This window comes from Triticum aestivum, chromosome 5B (assembly GCF_018294505.1).
Source record: "Triticum aestivum cultivar Chinese Spring chromosome 5B, IWGSC CS RefSeq v2.1, whole genome shotgun sequence".
Classification (NCBI taxonomy): Eukaryota; Viridiplantae; Streptophyta; class Magnoliopsida; order Poales; family Poaceae; genus Triticum; species Triticum aestivum.
In genome coordinates, this window is record NC_057807.1 from 488,227,958 (window position 1) to 488,245,632 (window position 17,675).

Here is a 17,675-nt window from a genome sequence, read left to right on the forward strand (position 1 = left end):
TAGGTGGTTCTCTCTCAGGAAATGTATGCTGGAAGTGTAGGCACGTTCTGATGGCTCTCTCCACGAATGAAGAGGGGGTGGAGGGGTATATATAGCCTCCACACAAAATCTAACCGTTACACACAACTTGCCAATCTCGGTGGGACCGAATTGATAAACTCGGTCGGACCGATTCAGCAAATCTAGTGACCGTTAGGATTTTTGGTGGGACCGACATGCAACTCGGTAGGACCGATATGGTTAGGGTAGGGCATAACGTAATCTCGGTGAGACCGATTACACAAACTCGGTGAGACCGATTTTGGTAATAAGATAACCAGAGAGTTGGTTAGGTAAACTCAGTGGGACCGATTCCCTCATTTCAGTGAGACCGAAATGTTACAAATGGGAAACAGAGAGTTTACATTGCAATCTCGGTGGGACCGAGATCCCTATCGGTGAGACCAATTTGCCTAGGGTTTTTGGAAGTGGCTATGACATCTGAACTCAGTGGCGCCAGATAGAAAGAATCGGTGGGGCCGAGTTTGACTTTTGGTTTAGGTCATATGTGGATGTGAGAAAGTAGTTGAGGGCTTTGGAGCATATCACTAAGCATTTTGAGCAAGAAAGCTATTAAACAACACCTCATCCCTCCTTGATTGTATTGGCTTTTCCAATAGACTCAATGTGATCTTGGATCACTAAAATAGAAAATGTAGAGTCTTGAGCTTTGAGCTTGAGCCAATCCTTTTGTCCTTAGCATCTTGAGGGGTCCACTTTTCTCATCCATGCCAGCCAATCATTGAGCTTTCCTGAAATATTTATCTTGAAATAGCATTAGCTCAATGAGCTATATGTTGTTAGGAATTACCAAAACCACCTAGGGATAGTTGCACTTTCACCAGGGGCTACTATGAACACTAGTAAAGTACACATCAATAACATGTATATCAAATATACCTTTGTTCACTTTGCCATCCTTCTTATCCGCCAAGTATTTGGGGAAGTTCCGCTGCCAGTGACCATTTCCTTTGCAATAGAAGCACTCAGTTTCAGGATTGGGTCTAGCTTTGGGCCTCTTCACGGGAGTGGGCTTGCCATTCTTCTTGAAGTTCCCTTTCATCCCCTTGCCCCTTTTCTTGAAACTAGTGGTATTGTTAACCATCAACACTTGATTCTCTTTCTTGATTTCTACCTTCGCCGATTTCAGCATCGCGGAGAGCTCAGGAATATTTTTCGCTATCCCTTGCATATTATAGTTCATCACGAGTTCTTGTAACTTGGTGATAGTGACTAGAAAACTCTATCAATCACTATCTTATCTGGAAGATTAACTCCCACTTGATTCAAGCGATTGTAGTACCCAAACATTCTGAGCACATGCTCACTAGCTGAGCTATTATCCTCCATCTTGTAGGCAAAGTACCTGTCAGAGGTCTCATACCTCTCGACACGGGCATGAGTTCGAAATACCAATTTCAGCTCTTGAAACATCTCATATGCTCTGTGGCATTCAAAACATTTTTGAAATCCCGGTTCTAAGCCGTAAAGCATGGTGCTAAACTATTAAGTAGTTATCATACCGAGCTTGCCAAAAGTTCATAACGTTTGCTTCTGCTCCTGCAATAGGTCTGTCACCTAGCGGTGCATCAAGGACATAATTCTTCTGTGCAGCAATGAGGATAATCCTCAAATAACGGACCCAATCCGCATCATTGCTACTAACACCTTTCAACTTATTTTTGTGTAGGAACATATCAAAAATAAAGGAGCTATATCACGAGCTATTGATCTACAACATAGATTTGCAAAATACTATCAGGACTAAGTTCATGACAAATTAAGTTCAATTATATTACTAATTAACTCCCACTTAAATCAACATCCCTCAAGTTGTCTAAGTGATACATGATCCATATCAACTAACCCATGTCCGATCATCATGTGAGATGGGGTAATCATCAATGGTGAACATCTCTATGATGATCATATCGACTATATGACTCATGTTCGACCTTTCGGTCTCCAGTGTTCCGAGGCCATGTCTGTACATGCTAGGCTTGTCAAGTTTAACCCAAGTATTCCGCATGTGAAAAACTGTCTTCACCCGCTGTATATGAATGTAGAGTCTATCACACCCGATCATCATGTGGTGTCTCAACACGACGAACTGTCGCAATGGTGCATACTCAGGGAGAACACTTTTATCTTGAAATTTAGTGAAGGGATCATCTTATAATGCTACCGCCGTACTAAGAAAATTAAGATGCATAAAAGATAATCATCACATGCAATCAAAATATGTGACATGATATGGCCATCATCTTGTTCTTTTGATCTCCATATCCAAAGCATCGTCATGATCTCCATCGTCACCGGCTCGACACCTTGATCTCCATCGTTGTGTCCTGGTCGTCTTGCCAACTATTGCTTCTACAACTATCGCTAACACATAGTGATAAAGTAAAGCAATTACACGGTGTTTGCATTTCATACAATAAAGAGACAACCATAAGGCTCCTGCCAGTTACCGATAACTTTTACAAAACATGATCATGTCATACAATAATGTATATCACATCATGTCTTAACCATATCACATCACAACATGCCTTGCAAAAACAAGTTAGACGTCCTCTACTTTGTTGCTGCAAGTTTTACGTGGCTGCTATGGGCTACTAGCAAGAACTGTTCTTATCTATGCATCGAAACCACAACGGTATTTTGTCAAGTTTGCTGTTTGAATCTGCTTCAAGGACCGGCCGCAGTCAAATTCGATTCAACTTAAGTAGGAGAAACATACACCCGCCAGCTACCTTTATGCAAAACTAGTTGCATGTTTGTCGGTGGAACCGGTCTCATGTGCGTGGACATGTAAGGTTGGTCCGGGCCGCTTCATCCCACAATACCACCAAATCAAAATAGGATGCTGGTGGTAAGCAATATGACTATCACCGCCCACAACTCTTTGTGTTCTACTCGTGATATCATCTACGCATAGACCTGGCTTGGATGCCACTATTGGGAAATGTTGCATGGAAAACAAAAATTTTCTACGCACACGCAATGTTCTATCCATGGAGATACATAGCAACGAGGGGGAGAGTGTGCCTATGTACCCTTGTAGACCGTAAGCGGAAGTGTTCGACAAAGCGGTTGATGTAGTCGAACTTCTTCCAGCTCCGACCGATCAAGTACCAAACGCGCGACACCTCCGAGTTCTGCACACGTTCAGCTCAGTAACGTCCCACGGCTTCTTGATCCAGTAAGACATTGAGGTAGTAGATGAGTTCCGTCAGCACGACGGCGTGGTGATGGTGATGGTGAAGTGATCCTCGCAGGGCTTCGACTAAGCACCACGAAGATATGACCGAGGGTGTAAACTATGGAGGGGGCGCCGCACACGGCTAGGCAATTGTCTGTTATGTGCTAGGCGCCTCCTCCTCATATATATAGGTGGGAGGGAGGGAGGAGCAGCCATAGGAGGCACCCAAGTAGGAGGAATCCTACTTGGAGTCCCTTCCAAGTCACACGCCCCCTGCCATATATAACCGAGGTGGAAGGAAAGAGGAGGGGAGAGGGAAGGAAGTAGGAATCCTAATCCACACTTTCCTTGCCCTCCCCTCTTTCCTTCTCCTCCTCATAGGGCTGGCCTCTATAGGGGTGCACCAGGGTTGGTATGTTCCCTCACATGGCCCATAAGGCCCTTATCTTTGCCGGGGGTGCCCGAAACTCCTTTCCGGTGACCTAATAAGTACCTGGTACCCTCCAGAACACTTCTGGTGTCCGAATACCATCGCCTTAATATCAATCTATACCTCTCGACCATTTCTAGACTCCTTGTCATGTTCGTGATCTCATCCGGGACTCCGAACAACATTCGGTCACCAAATCACATAACTCATATAATACTATATCATCATCGAACGTTAAGCGTGCAGACCCTACAGGTTCGAGAACTATATAGACATGACCGAGACACCTCTCTAGCCAATAAACAATAGCAGAACCTGGATGGTCATATTGGCTCCTACATATTCTACGAAGATCTTTATCAGTTGAACTGTTATGACAACATACGTAATTCCCTTTCTCCATTGGTATGTTACTTGCCCGAGATTCGATCGTCGTTATCCACATACCTAGTTCAATCTCGTTACCGGCAAGTCTCTTTACTCGTTTTGTAATACATCATCTTGTAACTAACTCATTAGTCACTTTGTTTGCAAGGCTTCTTATGATGTGCATTACCGAGAGGGCCCAGAGATACCTCTCTGATACTCGGAGTGACAAATCCTAATCTCGATCTATGCCAACCCAACAAACACCTTCGGAGATACTTGTAGATCATCTTTATAATTACCCAATTACATTATGACGTTCGCTAGCACACAAGGTATTCCTCCGGTATCCGGGAGTTGCATAATCTCATAGTCAATGGAATATGTATTTGACATGAAGAAATCAATAGCAATAAAACTGAATGATCAATATGCTAAGCTAATGGATGGGTCTTGTCCATCACATCATTCTCCTAATGATGTGATACCGTTCATCAAATGACAACACATGTCTATGGTTAGGAAACTTAACCATCTTTGATTAACGAGCTAGTCTACTAGAGGCTTACTAGGGACACAATATTTTGTCTATGTATCCACACATGTATCAAGTTTCTGGTTAATACAATTCTAGCATGAATAATAAAAATTGATCATGATATAAGGAAATATAAAATAAAAACTTTATTATTGCCTCTAGGGCATATTTCCTTCAGTACTCCACCTCCTACGTCTCACAGTGCTTGACGTACCGATCTGCCTCTTGCTGGCGGACGAGCACGAACGATCTCGCCATTTCATTGGGCGCCCACCAGAGCTCCTTGTCGGTGGCATGCTGGAGCTTACGGGCTCACCTCCATGTAGCGATGTGGCGCCTAGTGCCATTCATCGTCCTCGCGAAGTACCCGTCTTCGTACACCTCCTCCGCACGACGAGGCACCCGGCCCCAAAGCTCCACCGCCTCCTTTTTCCAGGCGGCCTCATAGGCTTCATAGGCCGCCTGGTACCTGGCTTGCTTCTCCGCCATCTCCTTTTTGAACGCCACTTGCCCGGCTTTCTCAGCGAGCGGTAGTGATTTCCACAGTCAAAGATTGTACTGACCCTAAAACCACTCCAAAGTTGGGGGGTCTGGCGCAACCTCGTCCGGCAGCCCGTAGGGGTCCTCCTCATCGCTGCTCTTTGACTGAAGATCCTGGGGGGACGGTGCATCCTCGTCGGTGCATGGGAAGATCGGCGGCACCATGGCAGAGATTTGTGTGTATGAGAGAGAGGGGGCGAGTGAGGGGAGGATGTAGAAGAGAATGCAGGAGGGATGACGTGAGCAAGGTAGCATTTACTGGTGGCTGGAATCTAGATCGACGGGAACAGTACATACGCGGGTCGCCGGAGTACTGTAGTTTGAATTCCACATGATTCCCCAGCAAAAGCCACGTGTGAACTTAATAGCTGACGGTTTCCAATATAGAACCCCATCTGATTAATAACCCGCACCACTCACCTTCCAAACCTCGAGGCGTGAAAGAGAGTGCCAATCATGTGGGGCCCAGTTGTCTTGCCAGATATTTACATTTTCTTCTCTCATACAAGGGATGAATGCTTATTTTGTGTTACCATGGCACTCCATGCATGTGTCCAAGCCGCAACACCAATATTGTCGTGGTGATCTCACGACAGATGCTGTGAGATGGCTAAAAGTGGGGACAAACACAAGGGAACCGGTGGGTTCCAGAGGCGAGGTTTGCACGAGCAAGTGTGTGACACGAGATGTACCCAGGTTCGGGGCTCTCCGGAGAGATAATACCCTTAGTCCCGCCGAGTGTGGTTTATATGAAGTGGATACATGCTTGCTCCCAGAGTTGTTCTGAGGAGGAAGGAAGACATGCTAGGTCATGCGCTGCTCCTTCTCCGTGGGTGCGTGTGGGTTCTACTAGAGTCGACCCTTTGCATGGAGGCCTCCTGGGGGGTCTTTTAGGCTGACCCCCAGGTTTATAATGGGAATATTACATGGGCATGGGGCCCTGGTGTCATCATCTGGGAGCCGGCAATGGGGTCCGCCGGGTCTGCCAGGTTTGTCGGGTATGGGTGAGGGAGTCCCAGATTAAGGGGTCCTCGGACAGCCGGACTATATACATGGGCCGGACTGTTGGGCTATGAAGATACAAGACATAAGACTTTTTCCCGTGGCCGGATTGGACTCTCCTTTGCGTGGAAGGCAAGCTTGGCGATTCAGATATGTAGATTCCTTTATCTGTAACCGACTTTGTGTAACCCTAGCCCCCTCTGGTGTCTATATAAAATGGAGGGTTTAATCCATAGAACAACAATCATAATCACAGGCTAGACTTCTAGGGTTTAGCTATTATGATCTCGTGGTAGATCAACTCTTGTAATACCCGTATTCATCAAGATAAATGAAGTAGGAAGTAGGGTATTACCTCCATAGCGAGGGCCCGAACCTGGGTAAACATTGTGTCCCCCGCCTCCTATTACCATTAGCTTTAGACACACAGCTCGGGACCCCTACCCGAGATCCACCAGTTTTGACACCGACATTGGTGCTTTCATTGAGAGATCCGCTGCGTCATCGCCAGAAGGCTTGATGGCTCCATCAATCGTTTACAACAACGCAGTCCAGGGGAAGATCTTCCTCCTCGGATAGATCTTCGTATTCGGCGGCTTCACACTACGGGCCAACTCGCTTGGCCATCTAGAGCAGATCAATAGCTACGCCCCTGGCCATCAAGTCAGATTTGGAAACCTAAATTTTGTGGCCAATATCCGCGGAGACTTGATCCTTGATGGATTCGAGCCCGTGACGGCTATCCCCTGCTACCACAATGAACATGACCTAAATCTGTCATCGGGCCGTGCTCAGGAGATAGCGCCTGTAACCGCTCTGGTCCTAGATCCGGAGCGGACCGCGTCATCCGAAGACGGGAAGCTTAACCCCGCCACAGAAGCCACAGACCCAGCGGCGCTCGAGCCACACACAGACCTTACATCGAGCTGGGTTTGTGTCACCGGAACCTCGGACTCATCTCTGGCCACAGGTTCTAGACCGCGTGCATCCGCGTCCGTCGAACCTGATTGGGCGCCGATCTTCGAGTTCAGCTCCGCGGACATCTTCCAGCACTCACCTCTAGGCGATGTGTTAAACTCATTAAAATCCCTCTCCCTATCGGAAGACTCTCGGCCGAACTATGTCTGGCTCGAATGGGAAGCGAACGGCGAAGAACTTCGTTTCCCACCCACCACCCACTTCATTGCCACTGTCGAAGACTTAACCGACACACTCAATTACGGCTCCGAGGACATCGACGGTATGGACGACGATGCCGGAGAGGAGCAGGCACAAAAACCACCACCCTTGGGGCAGTTGACGGCTACATCCTCATACAATGTATACATGGTGGATACACCTAAGGAGGCCAACGACGATAACAGCATGACTATCGATGAACCTCCCAAGCGCCAACGTCAGAAGCGCCGACCTCAATCCTGCAAAAGGAAAAATAGCAACATTGTCACGGACGATGATGATAATCCAAACCAAGCCGAGGACCCTGCATACCTAGCGTTGGAGTAGGGCGTGGGAAAGGATGGCGAACACAGTCCGGAGATGTCGTCTGACTACAGCGATGCCAAAGATAGCAATTAGCAACTTGTCTCTGAAGAGGAGATCAGCCTGGGCGACGACGAATTCGTCATCCCAAAAGAACCATTAGAACAAGAACGCCTCCATCAAAGGCTTATCGCCACCGCAAGGAGCCTGAAGAATCAGAAGTAGCGGCTTAAAGCCGCACAGGATACACTCAATGACAGATGGAACAAAGTGGTAGACGCTGAGGAAAAATACGGCGGTAATCGCCAAACAAAGAGCTATCCTAAGCGTAAGCTGCTGCCCGAATTCGACGACGAGGCTACTGTGCCTGTACCACCGAAAAACAATATGGCTGACAGGCCGGATCGACCACCTCGTGGTCGAGACAGAGCGGCTAGGAATGCCGTACACAAGCCCGCAGCCCCTCCCCATAAAGGAAGGAAGGTTGCGGCCCAGGACCAGACACACGATCTACGTGAGGACCTTGACAAAAAGGCTGGCAAAACCAGGTCCGTCTATGGATCCAGGGAACGTGCTCCTACACAGGATCATGATTATAAAACTGAATATACTAGTCATTTACCAGCTCGGAACCAATACCGAACGTTACAGCCGTCGGACCCATCCATGACACAGCTAGATACAGGGGTGCCGCACACCCCCTTTGCTTCACCGATGAGGTGCTGGAACACGATTTTCCAGAAGGGTTTAAACCTGTAAACATCGAGGCATATGATGGAATGATGGACCCTGCGGTTTGGATAGAAGACTTTATTCTTCACATCCACATGGATCGCGGAGATGATCTCCACGCCATCAAAAACTTACCCCTCAAGCTGAAAGGACCAGCTCGGCACTGGCTGAAAAGCCTTCCTGAAAACTCCATCGGAAGCTGGGAAGAACTTGAAGACGCTTTTCGGACCAATTTCCAAGGGACCTATGTCCGCCCCCCGGATGCAGGTGACCTAAGTCACATAATCCAACAACCTGGAGAATCAGCCCGCAAGCTTTGGAACCGGTTTCTCACTAAGAAGAACCAAATCGTTGATTGTCCGAATGCCAAAGCCTTAGCGGCCTTCAAACACAGTGTCCGGGACGAATGGCTAGCCAGGCACCTCGGCCAGGAAAAGCCAAGGGCAATGGTAGCCCTAACTATACTCATGACCCGCTTTTGCACGGGTGAGAACAGCTGGTTAGCCCGTAGCAGCACCAGTGATCCCGGCACGTCTGAGGTCAAGGACGGCAATGGAAAACCACGACGCTGAAAAAACAAACGTCGGAACAATGAAGAAAGCCTAGACAATACAACGATAAACGCCGGATTTAGGGGCTCCAGGCCCGGTCAACGGAAGAAGCCAGTTAAAGGCAATAAATACGGTCCATCCAGCCTGGATAAAATTCTAGACAGGCCCTACCAGATCCACGACAACCCCGCTAAACCTGTGAACCATACCAAACGTAGTTGCTGGGTCTTCAAGCAGGCCCGCAAACTCAAGGCCAAGCATAAGGGGAAGGGACCTCAGAGCGAAGACGAGGACGAACCTCGCCAACCGAACACGGGGGGACAGAAGAAATTTCCACCGGAGATCAAAATAGTGAACATGATCTATGTCACTCATATCCCAAAGAGGGAGCGCAAACGCACACTCCGAGATGTCTATGCCGTCGACCCCGTCGCCCCCAAATTCAACCCATGGTCGGCCTGTCCGATCACCTTTGATCGTAGGGATCATCCGACTAGTATCCGTCATGGGCGCTCAGCTTCCCTCGTGCTTGATCCAATAATCGACGGATACCACCTCACTCGAGGCCTCATGGATGGCGGTAGCAGTCTCAACCTGATATATCAGGACACTGTCCAGAAGATAGGGATAGACCCGCCAAGAGTCAAGCCAACCAGCACTACCTTTAAAGGAGTTATACCGGGCGTGGAAGCCCGCAGCACGGGCTCTCTAAAATTGGATGTTGTATTCGGCTCCCCTGACAACTTTCGAAGCGAAGAACTAATCTTCGACATAGCTCCGTTCCGAAGTGGCTATCATGCATTACTCGGAAGAACGACCTTCGCCCGTTTTAATGCAGTCCCGCATTATGCTTATCTAAAACTCAAAATTCCTGGACCACGTGGCATCATTATGGTCAGCGGAAATTCAAAGAGCTTTCTTCGTATAGAAGAATACACAGCGGCTCTAGGAGTCGAAGCACAAAACGGCCTATTCAAGCCGAGCAGCTCATCGGTCGCTAAGACCGCGGACCCAGCTAAACGTATCCGATGCACACTTCGGTGTGGCAGCTCAGATAAACCCGAGCTCGATTAGCAGCTATGCCCCCACCGACTTCCCCATAAGGAGATAGCACACGTGCCACGTATAGATAAATATACACTCAGAATTCCTTGGGTGGCACCGGGGGCACACTGCACACAAAAAGTCCATAGTTCGGCTCGACCCTATTCGGACTCTACAAGTTGTATTTCACGGTTCAGTAAAACGAACTAGCTTTACTTACGGCCACACCAGAATCTTCTACCTAGTTTTCCCCCTCTTTTACAGATGGCCATCATGCTATACCCTTTAATGACACTTCACAATGGAGAAAATGGCACAGACGTGCAGCAGGGCCCCGCATTAAGGTTTCTTCTTTAGATTAAAACCCTATGTAAACCTTTTTATCTCTTTTTGTTTTATACTTTCCTGGCATGTCAAATGTCCAAGAAAGATATCAGCATTACCTGTAAATATACGGCTCGGCATACTAAAGTGGATGTTATAGAAGCAGCTTGGTTCATATTGCATTTTGAGATTTATGCTCTCACCACCTGCGTTCTTTTCCCACGTCGGATTGACATACGTGCCTTGACACCAGGGTCTATTACCAGGGGCTGTATTCAGCCCGGTATATATTGAAAAGTCCGGACACCTGTAGGGAGTGTTCGGCGTCGCGAGTTTGGCCGTATATTCATCAGCTCCGAATCTTGTCTTTGGTCAATAGTTGGGTTGCCTGGCTCATGTGCTTACTACCTTACTTTCCGCTCTATTGGCTAAGGTAGTAAAGGGAGAACTACTGCGACTGTGTCCTGGTTCGTCCGGATGAGCACCTCAGTAGAGAAAGCCGAAAACTGACTGTCATGATGCGTCGAGAGCTGGTCAACCACTCGACAACTCATCAGAATCTTCGTGATTCCCTCCGTATTAAACAAAGGACCATCCTTCTGGTCACGTATGTAAACGCTCCATATTCGGATAATCGCGGACATACCAGGGGCTATATAGTAGCCCCACCGTCAAACTCCTATGGCTAAGTGAAAGTGTTAAATCCCTATAGTCCGATTGCCTAGTTTGCCGCACTAACACCTCCTTAACGGACCAAGACGTTGGGTCAAGTGTGATCAAGTTCTTTTCCAAACACCCCCGTGTTATACGCGAGGGGGCTGAAGCCGACGACTGCAAACTTTCAGATTATATATATAAAAAAGACGGCTGCATAGGAGGCACCAAAACTTTTCAGGAAAAAAGTATAAAAACATAGCCTTAAATATATCATAATATTGTTATTACAATTTTGATACACCTTACTTGAACATAATATTTTTCGACGACTAACCCTCTATCAAGCGGGCACCCTCCAGGACGGCCTCAAAATAATGCTCTGGCGTATGATGGTCCTCGCCCTCGGGTGGACCTTGTGCTGCAATATTGGTGGCAGTCATTTTCGCCCAATACATCTTAACGCGGGCAAGGGCCATCCGTGCACCTTCTATGCATGTTGACCGCTTCACAGCGTCGATACGCGGTGCCGCATCCACCGCCTCACCAAAACCGAAATAACTATTCGGAAGGGGCTCAGTCGGCCACAGCTGGACTACGACGTCCTTCATGGCAGTTCTAGACATCTTGTGGAGCTCGGCCCATTGGGCCATCTGTTCATTCAACAGTGGACGCTTTGCCGTGTCGAATTGCGACCAAAATAGCTTTTTCGTCGCATGTCCTTCTAGCGCGTGGAAAAATGATTCGCATCGGTAACACTCTTCGGCAGGTCCATAAAGGCGTCTGGATAACTCCACGGTTGATTAAGCGGAGCATACTTAGGATCGCCAAACTTAGTTTGCAATAAAAAGGGCTTACCAGCCGCGATCTCCCCGGCTTGTCGGATCTCCTCCCGAGCTGCTCTAGACTCAGACCAGGCTTCCTTCGCCTCTTGTATAGACCGCGATCTCCCCGACTTGTCGGATCTCCTCCCAAGCTGCTCTAGACTCAGAGTGGGCTTCCTTCGCCTCTTGTAAGGCCTTGTCAAGATCGGCCGTTTTTTCTTTGTTATCTTTCTCAAGAACTTGGCGTCGACTAGTGGCATCCTTTAGCTCAAGTACCGTAGTAGATATTCTCTCCTCGCACTAACGCCGAGAAGTCTGCTCGGCCTTTAATTCGGCAGCTACCTTTTCGGCAGCCGCATTACTCATCCTGGCTTGCTCCTTGGCCCGGGCAAGTTCTGCCCGAAGGGTCTCAACTGCGGCGGCACTATCTGCAGTTATGAATATACAAATTCTTAGTGTCGCGCTCATTTCTTAATACTAGCATGTACCGAGTGCCCCAAAGACATACCTTGTGCCTTGTTGAGCCGCCTATTAGTAAGCGTGATGTCATCATCCGCTACATCAACTTTCTACTTCATATATGCTACCTTTGTAGCTTGGGCAGTTGCGACAGATGTAACAGCCTGTGTTTCAATTACTCAGATCATTTCTTGGGCATATATTTTTGATCCTCTGATCGCCTCCCTTTGGATGTCGACCAGAGTCTCAGGGGCTACTATCTATACACAGGTGCAATTTGTATTTATAACATAATTGAAATTACACTACGTACCTCGAAACCTCTTAGTAGGCTCGTGCAGGCTTCATCCAATCCGCTTTTCGTGGACTGAATTCTTTCAACCACCGTACCCATCAAGGTATGATGTTCCTCTGAGACGGATGAATGTTGGAACATGTCCATCAATGTATCCGGCGCCTCCGGACCAAGAACAGGTTGTGTCGTCCCTCGGAACTCCGATAGTCCGGGACTTTTGTTGCTGGTCCCTGTGAGGGCCGCACACCCCGGACCCTGGGCGTCAGAAGCATTACCTTTGGGCCCGGTCTTCGCTGTCCCTCGCGCCACTCGTTGATCGGGAAAGATCCTCCATGAAGACACCTCAGCGTCGTCTTCCTTATCAGGCATGGAGATCAGCGGAGGCGTCTCGCTCTCCATCATCTCTGAAAGAAGATCCACCGAAGAGGAGGACTGTTGAGGAGGGCTGCGTACCGGGCTGCAAACATATATTTTAAATGTTACCCTCATAGCCAGGAAACAACGAGCTATGTTTAAAACACCCTGATTCACTTACGATTCAGCTAAGGTCCTATCTTTACGGAGTGACTGCATGTCAGCGTCACCCCCTGACTGGGATACCTTCCCCCGCTTAGAAGCTTCTCTCTTCGAGTCTTCGAAGGCGGCCTTCTTCTTCCCGTGAGGAGAAGGTATGTCAGCTCGCCCTTTCCTCCCACCTTCGGAAGTGGAAGTTCCAATCTCCCAGGACAAATTGCCTGGTGTGCCTCTAGAATGGAGGCCACCTTGGGCCTCTTCGCTCTCCTCCTTATCTTCCCCCACCGGCACTTGATATGGTCCCGGAGCCAGCATCCTTGTTAACACTCGATCGGCAGAGTCTTCGGGAAGTGGAGCCTAACACCTAATTCTCTCTGCCTTCTTTAGCCAGCCCTGACCAAGTAGAGTTTTATCAGTACATTGTTATGAGTAATTTTACTAAATTGTGTTCGGGAGTCAAGTGCTTACCGGACTATCCGAATGATTGCAGTCAAGGGCGAGGTCTTCTGTAGTATCCGACCACGGATTTCGTGCGCCGAAGAATAAATTCCACCTCCCTCTGAGCATTGTGACGGAGAAGTGCTGAAGGGTCCGTGGACCTTCCGGATTGAACTCCCACATATGGAGAGGACGCCGCTGGCACGGAAGGATCCGGCGGACTAGCATTACTTGGATTACATTGGTGAGACCGGTGCCCTTTTTAATGAGGATCCGAATGCGACTTTGCAATGTCTGCACTTCGTCAATAGATCCCAGTCCAGCCCCTTGTTAATCCATGATGCAAGCTGTAAAGGAGGGCCAGATCGAAATGCGGGTGTAGTTGCCCACTTTTTACCGCGGGGTTCGGTAATATAAAACAACTCCCGTTGCCATAGGTCAGAAGATTCTACGAAGGATCCCTTTGGCCAAGGAGAGTTGGTAAGTTTGCTTATTGAAGCACCTCAGCACTCTGTTTGTTTCCCGTTGATTACCTTTGGTTTCACACTAAAGGTCTTAAGCCGTAAGCCGAAGTGTGGGGAAATACGGAGGAAGGTGTCTCATGCGATGATAAATGCCGAGATGTGAAGGAAGGAGTCTGGAGCTAGATCGTGAAAATCTAGCCCGTAATAAAACATAAGCCCTCGAACGAAGGGATGAAGAGCAAACCCAAGCCCTTAGAGGAAGTGAGAGATAAAAACGACCCTCTCTTTGGATCTGGGAGTAGGAATAACCTGCCCTTGAGCAGGAAGCCTGTGGAGGAGTTTCGTAGTCAAGTATCTTGCCTCCCTAAGCTTCGAGATATCTTGCTCCGTAACAGAAGAGGCTATCCACCGGCCTTGAAGGTTGGGTCCGGACATGGCTGGAAGCTCAAAGCGACTGGATTGACCCTTGGGTGTTGGAACTTGAGGTGGGAGGTGGAGGAAAGGATTAACATGGAAGGAAAAGGATAGGCCTTAGCCCCTTTATAAAGGCGACGAATATCAAACGTCCCCTCCGTGGCCTTGAAACATGCCTATTCCCAAGAAATCATGCCAACATAACGGTTGGGTTACCCATGCCCGTGTTAATTAAAATCCAGCAATAAGGGGGACACGATCTCTGCTTTGACAAGACGTGCCAATAAAAACTACCTCTCGAAACGTGGAGTGGTAGGCTAGAAAACAATTAAAAATAATGGCCGGGTGATGACGTAATGTCATGCTACTAAAGTTGCCAGTGGATTGGACTCGTGAAACATTATACTCTCTACGGTTGTGTGTGGAACTTGTTTTGTAGAGCTGGACATGATTCTTGTGTTCGAAATCTACTTTGAAGTATTCGGAGGAGGAACTCGCCTTGCAATGCCGAAGACAACTTGCGCGCCGTACTCATCGTCATTGAAGCCTGGTTTAGGGGCTACTGAGGGAGTCCCGGATTAAGGGGTCCTTGGACAGCCGCACTATATACATGGGCCGGACTGTTGGGCTATGAAGATACAGGACAAAAGACTTCTTCCCGTGTTCGGATTGGACTCTCCTTTGCGTGGAAGGCAAGCTTGGCAATTCGGATATGTAGATTCCTTTCTTTGTAACCGACTTTGTGTAACCCTAGCCCCCTCCGTTGTCTATATAAACCGGAGGGTTTAGTCCATAGAACAACAATAATAATCATAGGCTAGACTTCTAGGGTTTAGCCATTACGATGTCGTGGTAGATTAACTCTTGTAATACCCATATTCATCAAGATCAATCAAGCAGGAAGTAGGGTATTACCTCCATAGTGAGGGCCGAACTTGAGTAAACATTGTGTCCCCCGCCTCCTGTTACCATTAGCCTTAGACGCACAGCTCGGGACCCCCTACCCGAGATCCACCGGTTTTGACATCGACAACGGGTCTCGCTGGGTCCGTCGGGTGTGGGCCGTACCGGGGCCGCTGGGCGTGGGTACGGCCTACTGCTAGGAACTGTGGTACGCTACGTTGGGCGTCATGGGATGGTCAGGGCCGCCCCACTACAGGGCCACGCCTCCAAGACACCGCTCGCCCCGGGCGGGGGTATGTGGAGCGTCGCTGCCATGCCCGCCGGGGCTGCCGTAAAGGAGGGCGCACTATAGCCACACTTGTCGATGGGGATTGACTTCTTGTGGACGTCCGGGTCACGCTGTGGAGCTGACCAGGGATGAGACGAATTGTGGGGCTTTGCTAGCCCCGATGTTTTTGAAAATGATCCGGGTTCCGTTGCCTGCCCGGGAGCCATCGCCCCAAAAAATATGTTTGAAAATTCCTTCCAATTTACTACACATGGAATTAACTCGCACACAACAAGTACACAAATATGAATTTTCAAACCGTTATGGTTAGCTGTTGCTTGTACATGTAGTTTGAATTTGAATTACGGTCATTAAGTGGCTAGAAAATCACTTAAATATCTTCAAAAGGTCAAATGACCCCTGAATTTTTCCAAATTTTGACATGACAGTTTTATTAGTGCACATTAACTGTAGAAATATTTTAAAAGCCATAAGTGCAAGTTGTCGTCGGTTCGTCATCAAACATGCACTGTTCCCTCTCGGAACCACAAACCTTCTAGTGATTTACTTCGGTTTGTGAGGGCTGTGTGTCCAAACTTTCGTCCAACAGGCAAATTGTTTCACCACATCATCTTGGTAGCATGCCATTAAGTAAAGTTAGGTTTCATGTATTTCTAATCATTGTTAAATTTTTTGGAATTTAAATGCCATGGCATGCACTCCATGCTTTGTGTCCAAGCCGTGACACCAATATGTTTGAAAATCCTTCCTATTTGCTGCACATGGAATTAACTCACACACAAGTACACAAATATGATTTTTCAATCCATTATGGTTAGCTGTTGCATGTACAAGCAGTTCAAATTTGAATTAGGATCATTAAATTGCTATAAAATCACTTAAACGTCTTAAAAAGGTCAAATGACCCCTAAAATTTTTCCAAATTTTGACATGACAGTTTTATTAGTGCATGTTAAATGTAGAAAAATTTGGAAGGCCATAAGAGGAAGCTATCGTTGGTTCATCATCAAACATGCATTGTGCCCTCTCAGAATGACGCCCCTTCTAGTGAGTTGTTCCGGTTTGTGAGGGGTGTGTATCCAAACTTTTGTCAAACATGCCAATTTTTTAACCACACCATCTTGGTGCCATGCCATTACGTCAAGCAAGGTTTCATGTGTTTTGATCATTTTTGAATTTTTTGGATTTTAAATGCCATGGCATGCACTCAATGCTTTGTGTCCAATCCGTGACACCAATATGTCCGAGAATCTTGCATTTTACTACACATGGAATTAACTCGCACACAAGAACACAAATATGATGTTTCAAAACTATTATGGTGAGTTGTTGCATGTACATGTAGTTTAAATTTGGATTACGGTCATTAAATGGCTAGAAAATCACTTAAATGTCTTAAAAAGGTTAAATGACCCCTGAATTTGACATGACAGTTGTATTAGTGCATGTTAACTGTATTTTTTTTGAAGGCCATAAGAAGAAGCTATCCTCGGTTCGTTATAAAAAATGCATTGTGTCCTCTCGGAACCACAAGCCTTCTAGTGAGTAGCTCCGGTTTGTGAGGGGTGTGTATCCAAACTTTCGTCAAACAGGCCAATTTTTTACCACATCATGCTGATAACATGCCATTACATCAAGCAAGGTTTCATGTATTTCTGATCATTTTTAATTTTTTTGGAATTTAAATGCCTTGGCACTCCATGCTTGTGTCCAAGTCGTGACACCAATATGTTTGAAAATTCCCTCCTATTTACTGAACATGGAATTAACTCGCACATAAGTACACAAATATGATTTTTACAAACCGTTATGGTTAGCTGTTGCATGTACATGTAGTTCAAATTTGAATTACGGTCATTAAATGGTTAGAAAATCACTTAAATGTCTTAAAAGGCTCAAATGACCCCTGGAATTTTCCAAATTTTAACATGATAGTTGTATTAGTGCACGTGAACTGTAGAAAAATTTGGAAGGCCGTAAGAGGAAGCTATCACCGATTCGTCATCAAACATGCATTATACCCTCTCAGAACCACGATCCTTCTAGTGAGTTGCTCCGGTTTGTGAGGGGTGTGTGTCCAAACTTTCGTCAAACATGCCAATTTTTTTACCAAACCATCTTGGTGCCATGCCAATAGTGTCCAAGCCATGACACCAATATGTTTGAGAA